At 32.0% G+C, this 27500-nt stretch overlaps 1 long non-coding RNA gene across 2 annotated transcripts in view; it reads right to left on the bottom strand.

Annotated features, from left to right (window-relative positions):
• Nucleotides 1–17694: 17694 nt before the first annotated feature.
• The window catches only part of LOC133630510 (uncharacterized), a 113212-nt gene continuing 103406 nt past the window's right edge, over nucleotides 17695–27500 (bottom strand). For both annotated transcript variants that reach the window (XR_009821267.1, XR_009821266.1), the window contains one exon: nucleotides 17695–17863. This is a non-coding gene — a long non-coding RNA (uncharacterized LOC133630510). The remainder of the gene's footprint in view (nucleotides 17864–27500) is intronic.

The following is a 27500-nucleotide window of genomic DNA, read 5'->3' as shown; positions in this document are numbered from 1 at the left end:
ACCATACAGATCGTAAAGATTCCGGACTAACGACACTCTTATTGGTATTTTTCTGTCCCAGCTGACCGACGTAATTATGACACGCTGCCACGTTCAGTTCGAACTGCCGCTGCTACGCATTAAAATAGTAATGACAAATAAGGAAGCAACACCACACAAAGGTTTTGCAAGACAACAATATTCCCCCTTCAAAAGAGTATTCAAAGTCAAGCACGCTGTGTCAGTTCCAAGTGAACACACTTTACTCAGGACGAGTCATCACCGCCATTTATATTCCGACAAGTTGGTACACTTTGACAGCCGTTTAGGATCCGGAAATGGCGAGAAGGACATGAAAAGACGTTTGGTTACCCCCGGAGGTTGGGTCTTGGGCACAGTTGGGTGTTCCAACAGGACAATGACCCCCATAACACACCTCAAAAGTGGTAAAGGAATGGCTAAATCAGTCTAGAACAGTGGTTCTTAACCTTGTTGGAGGTACCGAACCCCACCAGTTTCATACGCGCATTCACCCAACCCTTCTTTAGTGGAAAATGTAATGTTTTTTTTCAAATTCAAGACAAAGTTATATGTTTTTGGTAACACTTTAGTATGGGGAACATATTCTAAGTAACAAAGACTTCATTTAGAGTTATTTGGTTAGGGTTAGAGGGTTAGAGGGCCAGGGTTAGAGGGTTAGAGGGTTAGGGTTAGAGGGTTAGGGTTATAATAAGGCCATGCCGAATAAGGCATTAATAAGTACTTAATAATGACTAGTTAAGAGCCAATATGTTACTATTTTGCAATATTTTCTCCTAAAATAATGACTTTTTCACGTAAAATTATGACTTTTTCATGTAAAATGGTGACATTTGTCATATAAAATTCTGACTTGTATCACAATATTGCCCATTTTTTTGGTGTTGTTGTAAAATAGTGAAATTTTGTGAGTAAAATGATGACTTTTGTCATAATTTTGCCGAGTGAAATTCCAATTATTATTATAATTTTACCCAAATGTTTCAAGTTTTCTTATAAAATTGTGACTTTTGTCGAGTAAAATTCCGACTCTTCATAAAATTGCCAAAATATTAAGCTTTTATAGTAAAATTGCGACTTTTATTGAGTAAAATTCCAACTTTTATGATAACATCGCACAAATGTTCAGTTTTTCTCGTAACATTTTGACTTGCGTTGAGTAAAATTACGACTTTTATTATAATACTGCCAAAATGATTACTTTTTTATGTAAAAGTATTGTCTTTTACTGCAAAATGATGACATTTGTCATATAAAATTCTGACTTGTATCACAATATTGCCCATTTTTTTGTTGTTGTAAAATTGTGAATTTTTTTTGAGTAAAATGATGACTTTTTGTCATAATTTTGCCAAGTAAAATTCAGATTATTATTATAATATTGCCATAATGTTAAAGTTTTCTTTTAAAATTGTGGCTTTTGTCGAGTAAAATTACCACTCTTTTCATAAAATTGCCAACATTTTAAGCTTTTCTTGTAAAATTGCGACAGTTATTGAGTAAAATTCCAACTTTTATCATAACACCGCACAAATGTTCAGTTTTTCTCGTAACATTTTGCCTTGTGTTGAGTAAAACTACGACTTTTATTATAATACTGCCAAAATTATTACTTTTTTATGTAAAAGTATTGTCTTTTACTGCAAAATGATGACGTTTGTCATATAAAATTCTGACTTTTATCACAATATTGCCCATTTTGTTGTTGTTGTAAAATAGTGAATTTTTTTTGGAGTAAAATTATGACTTTTTGTCATAATTTTGCCAAGTAAAATTCTGATTATTATTATGATATTGCCAACATTTTTCAAGTTTTCTTATAAAATTGTGACTTTTGCCGAGTAAAATTACGACTCTTCATAAAATTGCCCAAATGTAAGCTTTTCTTGTAAAATTGCGACAGTGATTGAGTAAACTTCCAACTTTTATCATAATATCGCACAAATGTTCAGTTTTTCTCGTAACATTTTGACTTGCGTTGGTAAAATGACGACTTTTATTATAATACTGCCAAAATGATTACTTTTTTATGTAAAAGTATTGTCTTTACTGCAAATGATGACATTGTCATATAAAATTCTGACTTTTATGACAATATTGCCCTTCTTGTTGTTGTTGTTGTAAAATAGTGAATTTTTTTTTTGAGTACAAGTATGACTTTTTGTCATAATTTTGCCAAGTAGAATTCAGATTATTATTATAATATTGCCAAAATGTTAGTTTTGTTTTAAAATCGTGGCTTTTGCCAAGTAAAATTACCACTCTTTCATAAAATTGCCACATTTTAAGCTTTTCTTGTAAAATTGCTGATAGTTATTGAGTAAAATTCCAACTTTTATCATAACATCGCACAAATGTTCAGTTTTTCTCGTAACATTTGACTTGCGTTGGGTAAAATGACGACTTTTATTATAATACTGCCAAAATGATTACTTTTTTATGTAAAAGTATTGTCTTTTACTGCAAATGATGACATTTGTCATATAAATTCTGACTTTTATCACAATATTGCCCATTTTGTTGTTGTTGTTGTAAAATAGTGAATTTTTTTTAGTACAATTGTGACTTTTCGTCATAATTTTTGCCAAGTAAAATTCAGATTATTATTATAATATTGCCAAAATGTTAGTTTTCTTTTTAAAATCGTGGCTTTTGTCAAGTAAAATGACCACTCTTTTAATAAAATTGCCAACATTTAAGCTTTTCTTGTAAAATTGCGACAGTTATTGAGTAAAATTCCAACTTTTATCATAATATCGCACAAATGTTCAGTTTTTCTTGTAAAATGTGACTTGCGTTGAGTAAAATTACGACTTTTAATATAATACTGCCAAAATGATTACTTTTTTATGTAAAAGTATTGTCTTTTACTGCAAAATGATGACATTTGTCATATAAAATTCTGACTTTTGTCACATATTGCCCATTTTGTTGTTGTTGTAAAATAGTGAATTTTTTTTTGAGTAAAAGTATGACTTTTTGTCATAATTTTGCCAAGTAAAATTCCGATTATTATTATAATATTGCCAAAATGTTAAAGTTTCCTTTTAAAATCGTGGCTTTTGTCAAGTAAAATTACGACTCTTCATAAAATCGCCAACATTTTAAGCTTTTCTTGTAAAATTGCGACAGTTATTGAGTAAAATTCCAACTTTTATCATAATATCGCACAAATGTTCAGTTTTTCTCCTAACATTTTGACTTGCGTTGAGTAAAATTACGACTTTTATTATAATACTGCCAAAATGATTACTTTTTTTATGTAAAAGTATTGTCTTTTACTGCAAAATGATGACATTTGTCATATAAAATTAATACTTTTATCACAATATTGCCCATTTTGTTGTTGTTGTAAAATAGTGAATTTTTTTCGAGTAAAATTATGACTTTTTGTCATAATTTTGCCAAGTAAAATTCCGATTAGTATTATAATATTGCCAAAATGTTAGTTTTGTTTTAAAATCTTGGCTTTTGTCAAGTAAAATTACCACTCTTTTCATAAAATTGCCAACATTTTAAGCTTTTCTTGTAAAATTGCGACAGTTATTGAGTAAATTTCCAACTTTTATCATAATATCGCACAAATGTTCAGTTTTTCTCCTAACACTTTGACTTGCGTTGAGTAAAATTACGACTTTTATTATAATACTGCCAAAATTATTACTTTTTTATGTAAAAGTATTGTCTTTTACTGCAAAATGATGACATTTGTCATATAAAATTCTGACTTTTATCACAATATTGCCCATTTTGTTGTTGTTGTAAAATAGTGGATTTTTTTTTGAGTAAAATTATGACTTTTTGTCATAATTTTGCCAAGTAAAATTCAGATTATTATTATAATATTGCCAAAATGTTAAAGTTTTCTTTTAAAATCGTGGCTTTTGTCAAGTAAAATTACCACTCTTTTCATAAAATTGCCAACATTTTAAGCTTTTCTTGTAAAATTGCGACAGTTTTTGAGTAAAATTCCAACTTTTATCATAATATTGCACAATTGTTCAGTTTTTCTCGTAACATTTTGACTTGCGTTGAGTTAAATTACCACTTTTATTATAATACTGCCAAAATTCGAAGTTTTTCTTGTGAAATTGTGACCTTTTTCTTGTAAAATTCCAACTCATATTTACATAGTTTGTATAAATTAGTTTGTATAATTAATGTTGTAAATACACATCTTTATATATGTTGAAAGGGTGGTCCTAAAGTGGTAGGCATTTTTCGGAGGTCTCAAGAAGGTAACATCGTGATGCGTTTTTGAAATTAACGCTTAAAACAGGGGTGTCCAAACTTTTTCCACTGAGGGCCGCACACTGAAAAATCCAAGCACGCGGGGGGCCATTTTGATATTTTTTCATTTTCAAAACCAACACAATATACACTTCTTTTTTTTTTTTAACCTTTGGGGCTCCCTCAAGTTAGGTCCGAGGGACCCGGAAGGGTTTCAGTCTTAAAAGGTTAAAAATAAGTCATATATTATTTTTTTTATTAAACGCTTGAATCTCTAATTCAACTTCAGGTGAATATATATATATATATATATATATATATATATATATATATATATATATATATATATATATATATATATATATATATATAATTATTTTTTTTATTTTATTTATGAATTATTTTATTTTTATTTTTTTTACATTGCATGAGCTTTTTGTAAAAACCCTATTTTTGGGGGTAAAAAAGTGAAAAAATAGCGGTGAATATATATATATATATATATATATATATATATATATATATAATTATTTTATTTATGTATTTATTTTATTATTTTTTTTTTTTACATTTCATGAGCTTTTTGTAAAAACCCTATTTTTGGGGGTAAAAAAGTGAAAAAATAGCGGTGAATATATATATATATATATATATATATTATTATTTTATTTATGTATTTATTTTATTATTATTTTTTTTACATTTCATGAGCTTTTTGTAAAAACCCTATTTTTGGGGGTAAAAAAGTGAAAAAATAGCGGTGAATATATATATATATATACATATATTATAATTATTTTATTTATGTATTTATTTTTTTTTTATTTTTTTTTACATTTCATGAGCTTTTTGTAAAAACCCTATTTTTGGGGGTAAAAATACAAAATGTACAATATTTTTCCCAAAAAGATTTTCAAAGTGGAATGTTTGATGTGAAGTAATTGGATCCCTAAATAGGTCAATAATCCATAGCAAAATTGATATGAATTTATTATTATTTAAAACATTTTTTTTTTTTTTTAGCAAAGACCGGTGTTTTTTAATTCCACTAAAATTCTTGGGGATCTAAAAGTGCTCCACTCATAAAAAGGTCATGCTTTTTTTAAAATTTTTTTTTTTTACATTCAACACTTAAATCTGTATATCAGCTTCAGATAATCTATAGTGTAATTAGTTTAGTATATTTATAATAACAATCCATATAATAATTAGTATAATTAGCATTAGTATATAATTAGTATGTATTTTTTAAAATAATTTTCATATTTTTCATGTCCTTTTTGTCCTTGAATCAGTCAATAATTCATAGCAACATTGATTTTGATTCATTATTTTTTGAGAAATTATTTTTAAAAAATGGTGTTATTAGAGTCAACAATGCAACTTTTTATCGTTGCATTTCACCTATTTGCTCTTTTATTCTACTTTTTAAATGTTTTTTAAAACATTTTTTTAGTATTTTTAAAATGATGTGCCGCGGGACGGTAAAACATTAGCTGCGGGCCGGAAATGGCCCCCGGGCCACACTTTGGACACCCCTGGCTTAAAATGCTCAAAATACGTAAATATGAAATATTCCATGACATATATACTTCCATCATGTACATACCACATCGGTGGAGGTGTTTGTGTCACCAACTGGTGAGCGCGCCTTGCAGCGTGACCCCAAAGAATGCGAATAAAACTGACGTTTCACTCGCAAGGAAGCAGGAAACAAACAAAAACTGCACACTCAGCATTTGTACCGAAGGAAGAATGATCCGGCACTGAAGGAGCGACCCAGGTGGAAGGAAGTAGAACTCATTAAAGGAGGCACAGGTGTGCTGACAGGACATGGAACAGCAAGTAAAGGTGCTGCAAAACACAGAGGCCAAACAGGAAACACTGACAAAATAAGAGCACCCGGACAGGAAGTGATTCTAAACACAGGAAAACACAAAAATAACCAAACTGTCAGTAGCAATTTTGACAGTTTGGATGTTTTTTTAAAAGTGCTTTATAGGCGGGATTGCTCGATTCTCATAGGCTCCATTGTAAGCGGACTTTTGATCGCATTTATGAAATATTTAGAAGGCAAAAAAATAATAATAATAAAAAATAATGATTGTGAACTATAGGCAAAAAAAAAAAAAAGTTCCTCTTTAAAGCCCGCTTGGAATTGGTTCACTTTATATGCGCATATTTTCTGTTATTCAGAATCACAATGAGAAATACTTTAATAACCCTAACCCTAAGCCAGAGACAGGAGCAGACCCAACAAAGCAAACAAAATAAATAGTGTCAAAGCGCTTTGAGTACCTTGGAGGTAGAAAAGCGCTATGCAAGTATAACCCATTTATAATGATTGTGAACGATAGGCAAAATTGCCAAAAAAAAAGTGTAGTTCCCCTTTAAGGCAGACAAACATTACAGGGAGACAGAACAGGATCGCTGACGGGTCTGGCAACTTTCGGCGCCCCCTTACAAAAAAAGGTGAGAAACAGGTAAACAATGAGGAGGGGCGAGGGTGAGAAAACGCCATCATCTGCTGGGGTGGGGGGGGAGCATGGCCAGAGAAAGGAGCAGACCCAACAAAGCAACCGAGAGAGCCGACTCCACCCTCGGCCGCCCACTAACTCTCGACCAGTGTCCAGTCCGCATGGATGAGCGAGGATACGTCCAAGGAGGCCGAGGTGTCGGATACCTGCTCATTCAGCCAAGACACCGTGAAGCTTAGCCGTCCCGTCCCAGTGCTCGGCACCAGCTCCGGAGTCGTGTCCCTTCTTCCGCATCTCCTCCAGTCTCTCCAAACTGACTCTGGTGTGGCAGGGTCGTTTTACAAGATGCTGCATTAAAAGTTGTGTGCGTGAACTTGAGAACAAGCAGTCAGGATGTGGCGTTTGTGGCAGTCAGGATGTGGCACTTGTGGCAGCCATGATGGTCTCGCCCAGAAGTCCATCTTTTGTGGCTTTCAGTCGCGAGGAGACTTTGGAAGGAATTAATGAGGCAACCTTTAATGCTGCGGTCGCTTGTCATCCACTGATGTGTCTGATGATGATGATGATGATGATGATGTGTCTGTGTGCCCTTGAAGGCTTTCAAATGTTCAACAGTCAACAAAGTTGTCTAAAACCATCCTCAGTCCCACAAAGATACTTACGTATGTTTCATACATTTTACGTGCATTCCAAACCCAAGTACAGCAAAAGGCAGATATCAGTATTTTGGTTTCCCAGTACCTTGAGTTCACAAGTAAATGTTGACTTGTGTTGAATTCACAAGTAAATTTTGAATTATGGTGAATTCACCAGTAATTGTTGAATTATGGTGAATTCACAAGTAAATGTTGAATTATGGTGAATTCACCAGTAATTGTTGAATTATGGTGAATTCACAAGTAAATGTTGAATTATGGTGCATTCACAAGTAAATGTTGAATTATGGTGAATTTACAGGTAAATGTTGAATTATGGTGAAATTACAGGTAAATGTTGAATTATGGTGAATTTACAGGTAAATGTTGAATTATGATGAATTTACAGGTAAATGTTGAATTATGGTAAATTCACAAGTAAACGTTGAATTATGGTGAATTCACAAGTAATTGTTGAATTATGGTGAATTCACAAGTAAATGTTGAATTATGGTGAATTCACAAGTAATTGTTGAATTATGGTGAATTCACAAGTAAATGTTGAATTATGGTGAATTTACAAGTACATGTTGAATTATGCTGAATTTACAGGTAAATGTTGAATTATGCTGAATTTACAGGTAAATGTTGAATTATGCTGAATTCACAGGTAAATGTTGAATTATGCTGAATGTACAGGTAAATGTTGAATTATGATGAATTTAGAAGTAAATGTTGACTTATGCTGAATGTACAAGTAAATGTTGAATTATGCTGAATTTACAGGTAAATGTTGAATTATGCTGAATTCACAGGTAAATGTTGAATTATGGTGAATTTACAGGTAAATGTTGAATTATGGTGAATTCACAAGTAAATGTTGAATTATGGTGAATTTCATTCCAAGCAGTCCAATCAACAAGCTCCACACCACACCACACCTGGACTCTCACAGCCATACCTTCCTGTCAGTGCTGCATTTCTCCCATTTTTTTCCAAGGCATTGAAGCCTGCATGCTCCACATTCCCAGCTGTACGTCTGCCCGGGACCGAGCCATAACACTGTTGTCTGACTTATGGTGAATTTACAGGTAAATGTTGAATTATGGTGAATTTACAAATACATGTTGACTTATGGTGAATTTACAGGTAAATGTTGAATTATAGTGAATTCACAATTAAATGTTGAATTATGGTGAATTTACAGGTAAATGTTGAATTATGGTGAATTCACAAGTAAATGTTGAATTATGGTGAATTTACAGGTAAATGTTGAATTATGGTGAATTTACAGGTAAATGTTGAATTATGCTGAATTTACAGGTAAATGTTGAATTATGGTGAATTCACAAGTAAATGTTGAATTATGGTGAATTTACAGGTAAATGTTGAATTATGGTGAATTCACAAGTAAATGTTGAATTATGGTGAATTTACAGGTAAATGTTGAATTATGGTGAATTTACAGGTAAATGTTGAATTATGGTGAATTTACACGTAAATGTTGAATTATGGTGAATTTACAAATAAATGTTGACTTATGGTGAATTTACAGGTAAATGTTGAATTATGGTGAATTCACATGTAAATGTTGAATTATGGTGAATTTACACGTAAATGTTGAATTATGGTGAATTTACAGGTAAATGTTGAATTATGGTGAATTTACACGTAAATGTTGAATTATGGTGAATTTACAAATAAATGTTGACTTATGGTGAATTTACAGGTAAATGTTGAATTATGGTGAATTTACACGTAAATGTTGAATTATGGTGAATTTACAAATAAATGTTGACTTATGGTGAATTTACAGGTAAATGTTGAATTATGGTGAATTTACAAATAAATGTTGACTTATGGTGAATTTACAGGTAAATGTTGAATTATGGTGTATTTACAGGTAAATGTTGACTTACGGTGAATTTACAAGTAAATTTTGAATTATGGTGAATTTACAGGTCAATGTTGAATTATGGTGAATTTACAAATAAATGTTGACTTATGGTGAATTTACAGGTAAATGTTGAATTATGGTGAATTTACACGTAAATGTTGAATTATGGTGAATTCACAAATAAATGTTGACTTATGGTGAATTTACAGGTAAATGTTGAATTATGGTGAATTTACAAATAAATGTTGACTTATGGTGAATTTACAGGTAAATGTTGAATTATGGTGTATTTACAGGTAAATGTTGACTTACGGTGAATTTACAAGTAAATGTTGAATTATGGTGAATTTACAGGTCAATGTTGAATTATGGTGAATTTACAAATAAATATTGACTTATGGTGAATTTACAGGTAAATGTTGACTTATGGTGAATTTACAGGTAAATGTTGAATTATGGTGAATTTACAGGTAAATTTTGAATTATGGTGAATTTACAAATAAATATTGACTTATGGTGAATTTACAGGTAAATGTTGACTTATGGTGAATTTACAGGTAAATGTTGAATTATGGTGAATTTACAGGTAAATTTTGAATTATGGTGAATTCACAGGTAAATGTTGAATTATGGTGAATTTACAGGTAAATGTTGAACTATGGTGAATTTACAGGTAAATGTTGAAACAGAATTTAACCAGATATTAACAGTAAATGAGCAAGTAGATTAACCATCCATTTTTACAGTTTGTCCCTCATTACGTGTGCACAATAATAGGTGTATAAATGACACAATATGTTACTGCATGGACTAATTAGGAGTCTTTGTTTGTTTACTTACTACTAAAAGACAAGTTGTCTAGTATGTTCACTATTTTATTTAAGGACTAAATGACAATAATAAACATATGTTTCATCCACACTAACATTTTTTTGTTAAAATAAAGCCAATAATGAAATTTTTTGGTGGTCCCCTTTATTTAGAAAAGTATCGAAAAACATTTTGGAAACGGAACCTAAATATTGGTATCAGGACAACTTTAGTACATTCTAATCACCTTTAAATGTCGCAGTACAACATTCCAAGCAGTCCAATCAACAAGCTCCACACCACACCACACCTGGACTCTCACAGCCATACCTTCCTGTCAGTGCTGCATTTCTCCCATTTTTTTGCCAAGGCATTGAAGCCTGCATGCTCCACATTCCCAGCTGTACGTCTGCCCGGGACCGAGCCATAACACTGTTGTCTCCGGCAGCCGCTCAGACACACCGCCTGTGTGCTTCAAGTGTGGGTATGCACGTGCGCAGTTCTCGCATGTGCGTTGATGACTTCATCCTCAACTCCCTCCCGATCGCCAAAGCGTATTTTTAAACAGTGTGTGTGTTTGAGGCCGAGGGCCGATGCTGTTTCGAATTACAGGTAAGCCGGGGTTAATTTCCCGTTGACGGACGGGGCCTGTGTCGGGATTGACTCGGAGGGGCCGCACTCAGCTGTTGAGACTGCCAGGTGAAGTGTTGCAGTAAATCCGAGGGCCGAAGACACCATCGGGGTTTCCGCTCTTACAAGTTCCTGCAGATTGTGTCTATGTTGAGAAACACCTTCTAGTCCCGGACCAATACTTGTGACACTTTCAAACAAACAGTCACGGGTTTACGCGTAACAGTGTCCCAAAAGTGAATGTGAATAATATAAATACAGCCTATTATACAGCATTATTTACATGTTAATAATATAAATACAGTCTATTATACAGCATTATTCACATGTGAATAATATAAATACAGTCTATTATACAGCATTGTTCACATGTCAATAATATAAATACAGTCTATTATTCAGCATTATTCACATGTGAATAACATAAATACAGTCTATTATACAGCATTATTCACATGTGAATAATATAAATACAGTCTATTATACAGCATTATTCACATGTGAATAACATAAATACAGTCTATTATACAGCATTATTCACATGTGAATAATATAAATACAGCCTATTATACAGCATTATTCACATGTGAATAATATAAATACAGTCTATTATACAGCATTATTCACATGTGAATAACATAAATACAGTATATTATACAGCATTATTCACATGTGAATAATATAAATACAGCCTATTATACAGCATTATTCACATGTGAATAATATAAATACAGTCTATTATACAGCATTATTCACATGTGAATAACATAAATACAGTATATTATACAGCATTATTCACATGTGAATAATATAAATACAGTCTATTATACAGCATTATTCACATGTGAATAATATAAATACAGTCTATTATACAGCATTATTCACATGTGAATAATATAAATACAGTCTATTATACAGCATTATTCACATGTGAATAACATAAATACAGTATATTATACAGCATTATTCACATGTGAATAATATAAATACAGTCTATTATACAGCATTATTCACATGTGAATAATATAAATACAGTCTATTATACAGCATTATTCACATGTGAATAACATAAATACAGTCTATTATACAGCATTATTCACATGTGAATAATATAAACACAGTCTATTATACAGCATTATTCACATGTGCATAATATAAATACAGTCTATTATACAGCATTATTCACATGTGAATAACATAAATACAGTCTATTATACAGAATTATTCACATGTGAATAATATAAATACAGTCTATTATACAGCATTGTTCACATGTCAATAATATAAATACAGTCTATTATTCAGCATTATTCACATGTGAATAACATAAATACAGTCTATTATACAGCATTATTCACATGTGAATAATATAAATACAGTCTATTATACAGCATTATTCACATGTGAATAACATAAATACAGTCTATTATACAGCATTATTCACATGTGAATAATATAAATACAGCCTATTATACAGCATTATTCACATGTGAATAATATAAATACAGTCTATTATACAGCATTATTCACATGTGAATAACATAAATACAGTATATTATACAGCATTATTCACATGTAAATAACATAACTACAGTCTATTATACAGCATTATTCACATGTGAATAATATAAATACAGTCTATTATACAGCATTATTCACATGTGAATAATATAAATACAGTCTATTATACAGCATTATTCACATGTGAATAATATAAATACAGTCCATTATACAGCATTATTCACATGTGAATAATATAAATACAACCTATTATACAGCATTATTTACATGTGAATAATATAAATACAGTCTATTATACAGCATTATTCACATGTGAATAATATAAATACAACCTATTATACAGCATTATTCACATGTGAATAATATAAATACAGTCCATTATACAACATTATTCACATGTGAATAATATAAATACAACCTATTATACAGCATTATTTACATGTGAATAATATAAATACAGTCTATTATACAGCATTATTCACATGTGATTAATATAAATACAGTCTATTATACAACATTATTCACATGTGAATAATATAAATACAGTCCATTATACAACATTATTCACATGTGAATAACATAAATACAGTCTATTATACAGCATTATTCACATGTGAATAATAAAAATACAGTCTATTATACAGCATTATTCACACGTGAATAATATAAATACAGTCTATTATACAGCATTATTCACATGTGAATAATATAAATACAGTCTATTATACAGCATTATTCACATGTGAATAATATAAATACAGCCTATTATACAGCATTATTCACATGTAAATAACATAACTACAGTCTATTATACAGCATTATTCACATGTGAATAATATAAATACAGTCTATTATACAGCATTATTCACATGTGAATAACATAAATACAGTCTATTATACATCATTATTCACATGTGAATAATATAAATACAGTCTATTATACAGCATTATTCACATGTGAATAATATAAATACAGTCTATTATACAGCATTATTCACATGTGAATAATAAAACTACAGTCTATTATACAGCATTATTCACATGTGAATAATATAGATACAGTCTATTATACAGCATTATTCACATGTGAATAATATAAATACAGTCTATTATACAGCATTATTCACACGTGAATAACATAAATACAGTTATTATACAGCATTATTCACATGTGAATAATATAAATACAGTCTATTATACAGCATTATTCACATGTGAATAACATAAATACAGTCTATTATACAGCATTATTCACATGTGAATAATATAAATACAGTCTATTATACAGCATTATTCACATATGAATAACATAAATACAGTCTATTATACAGAATTATTCACATGTGAATAACATAAATACAGTCTATGATACATACTTGAACCTTTTCGTTCACCTTTTCCTAATTTCTCATGACTGGAAAATTGGTCAGTCATTTTCCAGGGTTTTTTAGGATGTCTTTTAACCCCTAACAGGTCCAGATACAGAAAATGTCCTCAAGCTTTATTCCGGAGTGGTCAGCTTGAAGCGTCCCTCTGTCTCCGACTTCCTCGTCGTCATGTGACATGATGAATTTTGCTTTCCGGTTTCGATGACCCGCCTTATCTTGCCTCTGATTGGACAGTCCGTAATGTTTGGCCCTGACCTCAGCCGATTGTGACTCGTCACAGGAACACCAACCAATCATCATGGATGTTCTCATTCAGCCAAGTCTTGTATTTTCTCCACATTTTTATGTGGCCTGAATTCGCAGTCCATTTTCTCGCGTTGTAGCTTCGATGCAAGCTACGTCGCTACACGGGTCTTGAAGTAGCTAAGCTACGGGAAAAGCTACTTGTTAAAGTAGCCAAGCTACTGGGAATAGTCGTTAAGCTACGTAGCTTAGCTAGCAGTGGCCTAGTGGTTAGAGTGTCGGTAGGTTGTGAGTTCAAACCCCGGCCGAGTCATACCAAAGACTATACAAATGGGAGCCATTACCTCCCTGCTTGGCACTCAGCGTCAAAGGTTGGAATTGGGGGTTGAATCACCAAAAAATGATTCCCGGGCGCTGCCACCGCTGCTACTCACTGCTCCCCTCACCTCCCAGGGGGTGATCAAGGGTGATGGGTCAAATGCAGAGAATAATTTTTCGCCACACCTAGTGTGTGTGTGTGTGTGTGTGTGACAATCATTGGTACTTTAACTTTAACTTAATTATAACACTTATATAAGACTTTTATAGTCATTTTGATAGTAGGCTAATATAACTAATATAGACACTTACATCATCTCATGCCTTCATTATAACACTTATATAAGACTTTTAAAGTCATTTTGATAGTAGGCTAATATAGACACTTACATCATGTGTTGCCTTCATTATAACACTTATATAAGACTTTTAAAGTCATTTTGATAGTAGGCTAATATAGCTAATATAGACACTTACATCATGTGTTGCCTTCATTATAACACTTATATAAGACTTTTAAAGTCATTTTGATAGTAGGCTAATATAGATACTTACATAATGTGTTGCCTTCATTATAACACTTATATAAGACTTTTAAAGTCATTTTGATAGTAGGCTAATATAGACACTTACATCATGTGTTGTCCTCATTATAACATTTATATAAGACTTTTAAAGTCATTTTGATAGTAGGCTAATATAGCTAATATAGACACTTACATCATGTGTTGCCTTCATTATAACACTTATATAAGACTTTTAAAGTCATTTTGATAGTAGGCTAATATAACTAATATAGACACTTACATCATGTGTTGCCTTCATTATAACACTTATATAAGACTTTTAAAGTCATTTTGATAGTAGGCTAATATAGCTAATATGGACACTTACATCATGTGTTGTCTTCATTATAACACTTATATAAGACTTTTAAAGTCATTTTGATAGTAGGCTAATATAGCTAATATAGACACTTACATCATGTGTTGTCTTCATTATAACACTTATATAAGACTTTTAAAGTCATTTTGATAGTAGGCTAATATAGCTAATATAGACACTTACATCATGTGTTGTCTTCATTATAACACTTATATAAGACTTTTAAAGTCATTTTGATAGTAGGCTAATATAGCTAATATAGACACTTACATCATGTGTTGTCTTCATTATAACACTTATATAAGACTTTTATAGTCATTTTGATAGTAAGCTAATATAGACACTTACATCATGTGCTGCCTTCATTATAACACTTATACAAGACTTTTAAAGTCATTTTGATAGTAGGCTAATATAGACACTTACATCATGTGTTGTCCTCATTATAACATGTATATAAGACTTTTAAAGTCATTTTGATAGTAGGCTAATATAGACACTTACATCATGTGTTGCCTTCATTATAACACTTATATAAGACTTTTATAGTCATTTTGATAGTAAGCTAATATAGACACTTACATCATGTGCTGCCTTCATTATAACACTTATACAAGACTTTTAAAGTCATTTTGATAGTAGGCTAATATAGACACTTACATCATGTGTTGTCCTCATTATAACATGTATATAAGACTTTTAAAGTCATTTTGATAGTAGGCTAATATAGACACTTACATCATGTGTTGCCTTCATTATAACACTTATATAAGACTTTTAAAGTCATTTTGATAGTAGGCTAATATAGCTAATATAGACACTTACATCATGTGTTGTCTTCATTATAACACTTATATAAGACTTTTATAGTCATTTTGATAGTAAGCTAATATAGACACTTACATCATGTGCTGCCTTCATTATAACACTTATACAAGACTTTTAAAGTCATTTTGATAGTAGGCTAATATAGACACTTACATCATGTGTTGTCCTCATTATAACATGTATATAAGACTTTTAAAGTCATTTTGATAGTAGGCTAATATAGACACTTACATCATGTGTTGTCTTCATTATAACACTTATATAAGACTTTTAAAGTCATTTTGATAGTAGGCTAATATAGACACTTACATCATGTGTTGCCTTCATTATAACACTTATATAAGACTTTTAAAGTCATTTTGATAGTAGGCTAATATAGACACTTACATCATGTGTTGTCTTCATTATAACACTTATATAAGACTTTTAAAGTCATTTTGATAGTAGGCTAATATAGCTAATATAGACACTTACATCATGTGTTGTCTTCATTATAACACTTATATAAGACTTTTAAAGTCATTTTGATAGTAGGCTAATATAGACACTTCCATCATGTGTTGCCTTCATTATAACACTTATATAAGACTTTTAAAGTCATTTTGATAGTAGGCTAATATAGACACTTCCATCATGTGTTGCCTTCATTATAACACTTATATAAGACTTTTAAAGTCATTTTGATAGTAGGCTAATATAGACACTTACATCATGTGTTGCCTTCATTATAACACTTATATAAGACTTTTAAAGTCATTTTGATAGTAGGCTAATATAGCTAATATAGACACTTACATCATGTGTTGCCTTCATTATAACACTTATATAAGACTTTTAAAGTCATTTTGATAGTAGGCTAATATAGACACTTCCATCATGTGTTGCCTTCATTATAACACTTATACAAGACTTTTAAAGTCATTTTGATAGTAGGCTAATATAGACACTTACATCATGTGTTGTCTTCATTATAACACTTATATAAGACTTTTAAAGTCATTTTGATAGTAGGCTAATATAGCTAATATAGACACTTACATTATGTGTTGCCTTCATTATAACACTTATATAAGACTTTTAAAGTAATTTTGATAGTAGGCTAATATAGACACGTCCATCATGTGTTGTCCTCATTATAACATTTATATAAGACTTTTAAAGTCATTTTGATAGTAGGCTAATATAGACACTTCCATCATGTGTTGTCCTCATTATAACATTTATATAAGACTTTTAAAGTAATTTTGATAGTAGGCTAATATAGACACGTCCATCATGCGTTGCCTTCATTATAACACTTATATAAGACTTTTAAAGTCATTTTGATAGTAGGCTAATATAGACACTTACATCATGTGTTGTCTTCATTATAACACTTATAAAATACTTTTAAAGTTGCTCACTGCTCCCCTCACCTCCCAGAGGGGTGATCAAGGGTGATGGGTCAAATGCAGAGAATCATTTTGACATGTTTAACTTGACATGTAGCTCGTTAGTGCCCATCACCGCATGTTGGCAAGTCAGTTCCGTGACCTGTGTGCTTCCTCGGTCCGAGCCGAGGATCGGAAAGGAAACAAGTGGTTTATTTTCAAGTAAGTCGTCAAACTAATGGGTCAGTTACTGACGTCGCGGCTTTCATGTGGTTGACTTTTAAGTGGGTGAGTGTGGCGTGTGAAGCCCCTGTCTCCATCCTACACCCGCAGTCTCCACCGCAGCCAGAGGTCTTCATAACCCCCCACCTAGCCCCCGTTTCTTGATGAACTTCCCCCACATTCCAGCGTTTGTTTCACGGCCATAAACAAGTATTACCTTAATGGTTGCAAACATCATTACAGAGGGAACATCTGGGCAAAGCCAATCCAGGGAGCCGGAGAGCTGGAAGGAGAGACTGTGGTTGGCTGCCGGCACCTTTAGTCCCGTCCCACTATAATTGTAGGCCTCTTTATAGCTGGAATTATGGGAGGAAGAAGCAGCGGGGGCGGCCTGGAAAATAAGAAGAAGCATGGAGTGAAGGCGGGGGGGGTTTGGTAGAGACACACACATGGACATGGTTAGCATCTTTCAGTCCCGTTTACATTTGCCATCTTTCTACATCCGCAAAATAAGGAGCGGCTGTGGTTCTTATTGAAAAAAAAAAAAAAAAACCCAAAAAAGTAACAAGTAAATTGAGGCGCAAAACATTAAAAGACAACATTGTCACAGTTTTGAGTTTCATTTTCAACTGTGAGACCCAGGGGTCGGCGGCACAACATGTTGAAAAGAGCCATATTGGACTAAAAATACGGAAGAAAAAATCTATCCGGAGCCGCAAAAAATGAAAAGCTGTTATAATGAAGGCAACACATGTATAAGTGTCTATTTTAGCTACTTTAGCCTACTATCAAAATGACTTTAAAAGTCTTATATAAGTGTTATAATGAAGACAACACATGATGTAAGTGTCTATATTAGCCTACTATCAAAATGACTTTAAAAGTCTTATATAAGTGTTATAATGAAGGCAACACATGATGTAAGTGTCTATTTTAGCTACTTTAGCCTACTATCAAAATGACTTTAAAAGTCTTGTATAAGTGTTATAATGAAGACAACACATGATGTAAGTGTCTATATTAGCTATATTAGCCTACTATCAAAATGACTTTAAAAGTCTTATATAAGTGTTATAATGAAGGCAACACATGATGGAAGTGTCTATTTTAGCTACTTTAGCCTACTATCAAAATGACTTTAAAAGTCTTATATAAGTGTTATAATGAAGACAACACATGATGTAAGTGTCTATTTTAGCTATATCAGCCTACTATCAAAATTACTTTAAAAGTCTTATAAAAGTGTTATAATGAAGGCATGAGATGATGTAAGTGTCTATATTAGCCTACTATCAAAATGACTTTAAAAGTCTTATAAAAGTGTTATAATGAAGGCAACACATGATGTAAGTGTCTATTTTAGCTATATTAGCCTACTATCAAAATTACTTTAAAAGTCTTATAAAAGTGTTATAATGAAGACAACACATGATGTAAGTGTCTATATTAGCCTACTATCAAAATGACTTTAAAAGTCTTATATAAGTGTTATAATGAAGACAACACATGATGTAAGTGTCTATATTAGCCTACTATCAAAATTATTTTTAAAAGTCTTATATAAGTGTTATAATGAAGGCAACGCATGATGTAAGTGTCTTTATTAGCCTACTATCCAAAATGACTTTAAAAGTCTTATAAAAGTGTTATAATGAAGAAGTGTCTATTTTAGCTACTTTAGCCTACTATCAAAATGACTTTAAAAGTCTTATATAAGTGTTACAATGAAGACAACACATGATGTAAGTGTCTATATTAGCCTACTATCAAAATGACTTTAAAAGTCTTATATAAGTGTTATAATGAAGACAACACATGATGTAAGTGTCTATATTAGCCTACTATCAAAATGACTTTAAAAGTCTTATATAAGTGTTATAATGAAGACAACACATGATGTAAGTGTCTATATTAGCCTACTATCAAAATGACTTTAAAAGTCTTATATAAGTGTTATAATGAAGACAACACATGATGTAAGTGTCTATATTAGCCTACTATCAAAATTATTTTTAAAAGTCTTATATAAGTGTTATAATGAAGGCAACGCATGATGTAAGTGTCTTTATTAGCCTACTATCAAAATGACTTTAAAAGTCTTATAAAAGTGTTATAATGAAGACAACACATGATGTAAGTGTCTATATTAGCCTACTATCAAAATTATTTTTAAAAGTCTTATATAAGTGTTATAATGAAGGCAACGCATGATGTAAGTGTCTTTATTAGCCTACTATCAAAATGACTTTAAAAGTCTTATAAAAGTGTTACAATGAAGACAACACATGATGTAAGTGTCTATATTAGCCTACTATCAAAATGACTTTAAAAGTCTTATATAAGTGTTATAATGAAGACAACACATGATGTAAGTGTCTATATTAGCCTACTATCAAAATTATTTTTAAAAGTCTTATATAAGTGTTATAATGAAGGCAACGCATGATGTAAGTGTCTTTATTAGCCTACTATCCAAAATGACTTTAAAAGTCTTATAAAAGTGTTATAATGAAGACAACACATGATGTAAGTGTCTTTATTAGCCTACTATCAAAATGACTTTAAAATGCTTATATAATTTTAATGTGCCAAAGTGTTAAGTGCCAAAGTTTTGCGGCGGAATAATAATAATAGTTTATTGATGTAGCATTTTATATGTGTGAATTTTTGGACTTTCACACGTATAATAATAATAATAATAATAATAATAATAATAATAATAATAATAATAAATGATAGTTTTTTTGGTGTAGCATCTTATATGTGTGAAGGCTTATAGATTCACACATTTAATAATAATAATAATAATAACAAATAGATCGTTTTTTGGTGTAGCATCTTATAAGTGTGAATGTTCAAACATTCACACATATAATAATAATATGCATTATTATTATTATTATTATTATTATTAATAATAATAATAATAATAATTAATATATTATTTTTTAGTGTAGCATCTTATATGTGTGAATGTTTGGACACACACATATAATAATAATAATAATAATAATAATAATAATAATAATGATAATAATGATAATTAATAGATGTTTTTTTGGTGTAGCATCTTATATGTGTGAATGTTTGGACATTCACACATATAATAATAATAATAATAATAATAATAATAATAATAATAATAATAATACATAAATAGTTTTTGGTGTAGCATCTTATATATGTGAATGCTTGGACATTCACACACATAATAATAATAATAATAATAATAATAATAATAATAATAATAATAATTAATAGATAGTTTTTTGGTGTAGCATCTTATATGTGTGAATGTTTGGACATTCATACATATAATAATAATAATAATAATAATAATAATAATAATAATAATAATAATAATAATACATAAATAGTTTTTGGTGTATCATCTTATATATGTGAATGTTTGGACATTCACACATATAATAATAATAATAATAATAATAATAATAATATAAATATAGTTTTTTGGTGTAGAATCTTATATGTGTGAATGCTTGGACATTCACAAATACAACAATAATAATAATAATAATAATAATAATAATAATCATAATAATAAATAGATTGTATATTTGGTGTAGCATCTTATATGTCCAAACATTCACACATACAATAATAATAATAATAATAATAATAATAATCATTTGATTGTTTTTTTGGTGTAGCATCTTATATGTGTGAATGTTTGGACATTCACACATATAATATTAATTATAATAATAATAATTCAATAGTTTTTTTGGTGTAGCATTTTATATGTGTGAATGTTTGGACATTCACACATGTAATAATAATAATAATAATAATAAATAAATAGTTTTTGGTGTAGCATCTTATATATGTGAATGTTTGGACATTCACACATATAATAATAATAATAATAATAATAATATAAATATAGTTTTTTGGTGTAGAATCTTATATGTGTGAATGCTTGGACATTCACAAATACAACAATAATAATAATAATAATAATAATCATAATAATAAATAGATTGTATATTTGGTGTAGCATCTTATATGTCCAAACATTCACACATACAATAATAATAATAATAATAATAATAATTTGATTGTTTTTTTGGCGTAGCATCTTATATGTGTGAATGTTTGGACATTCACACATAAAATATTAATTATAATAATAATAATTCAATAGTTTTTTTGGTGTAGCATTTTATATGTGTGAATGTGCAAACATTCACACATATAATAATAATAATAATAATAACTAGATAGTGTTTGGTGTAGCAACTTATATGTGTGAACGTTTGCACATTGACACATATAAGATGTTTACAAAGTGTAACTGAATGTCTGGTGTCCCCCGCTGGTTCCCTTCAGACCAAATTGTCAGTGAGTTGACCTTCAACTTCAGCACCGGAGTTTACTCAAGCATTTTCCACCTTGCATAATGCATGAGACAATAATATGTGTGGCGTGAAATGGGAAACACTTGAAATGTGTGAAGGAAGAAGGCGAGAGGGGGATGTAGAAAAGGTGAAAGAAGGAAGAAGGCGAGAGGGGGATGTAGAAAAGGTGAAAGAAGGAAGAAGGCGAGAGGGGGATGTAGAAAAGGTGAAAGAAGGAAGAAGGCGATAGGGGGATGTAGAAAGGTGAAAGAAGGAAGAAGGCGAGAGGGGGATGTAGAAAAGGTGAAAGAAGGAAGAAGGCGAGAGGGGGATGTAGAAAAGGTGAAAGAAGGAAGAAGGCGAGAGGGGGATGTAGAAAAGGTGAAAGAAGGAAGAAGGCGATAGGGGGATGTAGAAAGGTGAAAGAAGGAAGAAGGCGAGAGGGGGATGTAGAAAAGGTGAAAGAAGGAAGAAGGCGATAGGGGGATGTAGAACATGTGAAAGAAGGAAGAAGGCGAGAGGGGGATGTAGAAAAGGTGAAAGAAGGAAGAAGGCGAGAGGGGGATGTAGAAAAGGTGAAAGAAGGAAGAAGGCGAGAGGGGGATGTAGAAAAGGTGAAAGAAGGAAGAAGGCGAGAGGGGGATGTAGAAAAGGTGAAAGAAGGAAGAAGGCGAGAGGGGGATGTAGAAAAGGTGAAAGAAGGAAGAAGGCGAGAGGGGGATGTAGAAAAGGTGAAAGAAGGAAGAAGGCGATAGGGGGATGTAGAAAGGTGAAAGAAGGAAGAAGGCGAGAGGGGGATGTAGAAAAGGTGAAAGAAGGAAGAAGGCGAGAGGGGGATGTAGAAAAGGTGAAAGAAGGAAGAAGGCGAGAGGGGGATGTAGAAAAGGTGAAAGAAGGAAGAAGGCGAGAGGGGGATGTAGAAAAGGTGAAAGAAGGAAGAAGGCGAGAGGGGGATGTAGAAAAGGTGAAAGAAGGAAGAAGGCGATAGGGGGATGTAGAAAGGTGAAAGAAGGAAGAAGGCGAGAGGGGGATGTAGAAAAGGTGAAAGAAGGAAGAAGGCGATAGGGGGATGTAGAACATGTGAAAGAAGGAAGAAGGCGAGAGGGGGATGTAGAAAAGGTGAAAGAAGGAAGAAGGCGAGAGGGGGATGTAGAAAAGGTGAAAGAAGGAAGAAGGCGAGAGGGGGATGTAGAAAAGGTGAAAGAAGGAAGAAGGCGAGAGGGGGATGTAGAAAAGGTGAAAGAAGGAAGAAGGCGAGAGGGGGATGTAGAAAAGGTGAAAGAAGGAAGAAGGCGAGAGGGGGATGTAGAAAAGGTGGAAGAAGGAAGAAGGCGAGAGGGGGATGTAGAAAAGGTGAAAGAAGGAAGAAGGCGAGAGGGGGATGTAGAAAAGGTGAAAGAAGGAAGAAGGCGAGAGAGGGATGTAGAAAAGGTGAAAGAAGGAAGAAGGCGAGAGGGGGATGTAGAAAAGGTGAAAGAAGGAAGAAGGTGAGAGGGGGATGTAGAAAAGGTGAAAGAAGGAAGAAGGCGAGAGAGGGATGTAGAACATGTTGGAGTTGCGAGTTGCAGGTGAGGGCAGCACAGGATGTAGAACATGTTGGAGTTGCAGGTGAGGGCAGCACAGGATGTAGAACATGTTAGAGTTGCAGGTGAGGGCAGCACAGGATGTAGAACATGTTGGGGTTACAGGTGAGGGCAGCACAGGATGTAGAACATGTTGGAGTTGCAGGTGAGGGCAGCACAGGATGTAGAACATGTTGGAGTTGCAGGTGAGGGCAGCACAGGATGTAGAACATGTTGGAGTTGCAGGTGAGGGCAGCACAGGATGTAGAACATGTTGGGGTTACAGGTGAGGGCAGCACAGGATGTATAACATGTTGGAGTTGCAGGTGAGGGCAGCACAGGATGTAGAACATGTTGGGGTTACAGGTGAGGGCAGCACAGGATGTAGAACATGTTGGGGTTGCAGGTGAGGGCAGCACAGGATGTAGAACATGTTGGAGTTGCAGGTGAGGGCAGCACAGGATGTAGAACATGTTGGAGTTGCAGGTGAGGGCAGCACAGGATGTAGAACATGTTGGAGTTGCAGGTGAGGGCAGCACAGGATGTAGAACATGTTGGAGTTGCAGGTGAGGGCAGCACAGGATGTAGAACATGTTGGCGTTGCAGGTGAGGGCAGCACAGGATGTAGAACATGTTGGAGTTGCGAGTTGCAGGTGAGGGCAGCACAGAAGTGCTTGTGAGCAGCTATTTCTAATGTCAATATAAGTGAGTGTGAGGTCAGCGGCAGGATCCCCTTTTCTTCCCTGCACTCCCGCTGTGGGTTCTGAGTTCCCACGCTGCTGGATAAAGACTTTCCTGATGTGTCCGATGGGAGAGGTTAGAGCGGGAGAAATTGAGAGAGGGCTGGAAAATGGCAACTTCTTGGACCAACATAAACAGATCATAAAACGGCTTCTCAGTCGGACTGTGGGAGCCGTGAGTACTTCGGGAGTCGTTGATTCGGGTCACATGACCGTCAGCTGGGATGTGGAAATGGACTCGCTTTGTCCTTTGGAAGTCCAGCAGCCAAAACCGTAGCCAAATATAAAGCAGTTTTAGAAGTAAATGCATCATTGCTGCATAAACACGCAACAACAACAACAACAACAGAGCAGCAGCTCACTTCCACGCTTGCATTTCTGCATTGGAAATGAAAGAATGAGCTCAAATGAAACAAAACAAACATCTGGAAAAAAAGTGAGGTCTGCACCATCCAGTGGAACCCTGCTTGCAAACTTAACTTAATTCTTTGACAGCATTCATGAATAGAAAAGTTTGTATATTGAAGCAAATTTCCACAAAACAAACAATGTAAACTTGAATCATGATCTCTAGTAAAAGTTTGTACACGTTAACTGAGGGTGTTGAAAGAGCCATATTGGACTAAAAATACAACAACAATCTGTCTAGAGACGCACAAAAAATGAAAAGTATTATATAAGTGGTATAATGAAGGCAACACATGGTGTAAGTGTCTATATTAGCGTACTATCAAAATGACTTTAGAAGTCTTTTGTAAGTGTTATAATGAAGGCAACACATGATGTAAGTGTCTATATTAGCCTACTATCAAAATGACTTTAAAAGTCTTATGTAAGTGTTATGATGACAACACATGATGTAAGTGTCTATATTAGCGTACTATCAAAATGACTTTAGAAGTCTTTTGTAAGTGTTATAATGAAGGCAACACATGATGTAAGTGTCTATATTAGCCTACTATCAAAATGACTTTAAAAGTCTTATGTAAGTGTTATGATGACAACACATGATGTAAGTGTCTATATTAGCTATATTAACCTACTAACAAAATTACTTTAAAAGTCTTATATAAGTGTTATAATGAAGGCAACACATGATGTAAGTGTTTATATTAGCTATTAGCCTACTATCAAAATGACTTTAAAAGTCTTATATAAGTGTTATAATATAGACAACACATTATATAAGTGTCTATATTAGCTATATTAACCTACAATTACAATTACTTTAAAAGTCTTATATAAGTGTTATAATGAAGACAACACATGATGTAAGTGTCTATTTTAGTTGTATTAGCCTACTATCAAAATTACTTTAAAAGTCTTTTGTAAGTGTTATAATGAAGGCAACACATGATGTAAGTGTCTATATTAGCTATATTAGCCTACAATTAAAATGACTTTAAAAGTCTTATATAAGTGTTATAATGAAGGCAACACATGGTGTAAGTGTCTATATAAGCCTACTATCAAAATGACTTTTAAAGTCTTATATAAGTGTTATAATGAAAGCAACACATTATGTAAGTGTCTATATTAGCTATATTAGCCTACTATCAAAATGACTTTAAAAGTCTTGTATAAGTGTTATAATGAAGGCAACACATAATGTAAGTGTCTATATTAGCCTACTATCAAAATTACTTTAAAAGTCTTTTGTAAGTGTTATAATGAAGGCAACACATGATGTAAGTGTCTATATTAGCCTACTATCAAAATGACTTTAAAAGTCTTATGTAAGTGTTATAATGAAGACAACACATGATGTAAGTGTCTATATTAGCTATATTAACCAACTAACAAAATGACTTTAAAAGTCTTATATAAGTGTTATAATGAAGGCAACACATGATGTAAGTGTTTATATTAGCTATTAGCCTACAATCAAAATGACTTTAAACGTCTTATATAAGTGTTATGATGAAGACAACACATGATGTAAGTGTCTATATTAGCTATATTAGCCTACTATCAAAATGTCTTTAAAAGTCTTATATAAGTGTTATAATGAAGGCAACACATGATGTAAGTGTCTATATTAGCTATATTAGCCTACAATTAAAATGACTTTAAAAGTCTTATATAAGTGTTATAATGAAGGCAACACATGGTGTAAGTGTCTATATAAGCCTACTATCAAAATGACTTTTAAAGTCTTATATAAGTGTTATAATGAAAGCAACACATGATGTAAGTGTCTATATTAGCTATATTAGCCTACTATCAAAATGACTTTAAAAGTCTTATATAAGTGTTATAATGAAGGCAACACATAATGTAAGTGTCTATATTAGCCTACTATCAAAATGTCTTTAAAAGTCTTATATAAGTGTTATAATGAAGGCAACACATGATGTAAGTGTCTATATTAGCCTACTATCAAAATGACTTTAAAAGTCTTATATAAGTGTTATAATGAAGGCAACACATGATGTAAGTGTTTATATTAGCCTACAATCAAAATGACTTTAAACGTCTTATATAAGTGTTATGATGAAGACAACACATGATGTAAGTGTCTATATTAGCTATATTAGCCTACTATCAAAATGTCTTTAAAAGTCTTATATAAGTGTTATGATGAAGACAACACATGATGTAAGTGTCTATATTAGCTATATTAGCCTACTATCAAAATGTCTTTAAAAGTCTTATATAAGTGTTATGATGAAGACAACACAGGATGTAAGTGTCTATATTAGCTATATTAGCCTACTATCAAAATGTCTTTAAAAGTCTTATATAAGTGTTATAATGAAGGCAACACATGATGTAAGTGTCTATATTAGCTATATTAGCCTACAATTAAAATGACTTTAAAAGTCTTATATAAGTGTTATAATGAAGGCAACACATGGTGTAAGTGTCTATATAAGCCTACTATCAAAATGACTTTTAAAGTCTTATATAAGTGTTATAATGAAAGCAACACATGATGTAAGTGTCTATATTAGCTATATTAGCCTACTATCAAAATGACTTTAAAAGTCTTATATAAGTGTTATAATGAAGGCAACACATAATGTAAGTGTCTATATTAGCCTACTATCAAAATGTCTTTAAAAGTCTTATATAAGTGTTATAATGAAGGCAACACATGATGTAAGTGTCTATATTAGCTATATTAGCCTACAATTAAAATGACTTTAAAAGTCTTATATAAGTGTTATAATGAAGGCAACACATGGTGTAAGTGTCTATATAAGCCTACTATCAAAATGACTTTTAAAGTCTTATATAAGTGTTATAATGAAAGCAACACATGATGTAAGTGTCTATATTAGCTATATTAGCCTACTATCAAAATGACTTTAAAAGTCTTATATAAGTGTTATAATGAAGGCAACACATAATGTAAGTGTCTATAT

Source organism: Entelurus aequoreus, linkage group LG15 (genome assembly GCF_033978785.1).
Source record: "Entelurus aequoreus isolate RoL-2023_Sb linkage group LG15, RoL_Eaeq_v1.1, whole genome shotgun sequence".
NCBI lineage: Eukaryota > Metazoa > Chordata > Actinopteri > Syngnathiformes > Syngnathidae > Entelurus > Entelurus aequoreus.
The sequence above is the reverse complement of the archived record's forward strand: the minus strand, read 5'-3'. Positions and strand labels throughout refer to the sequence as shown.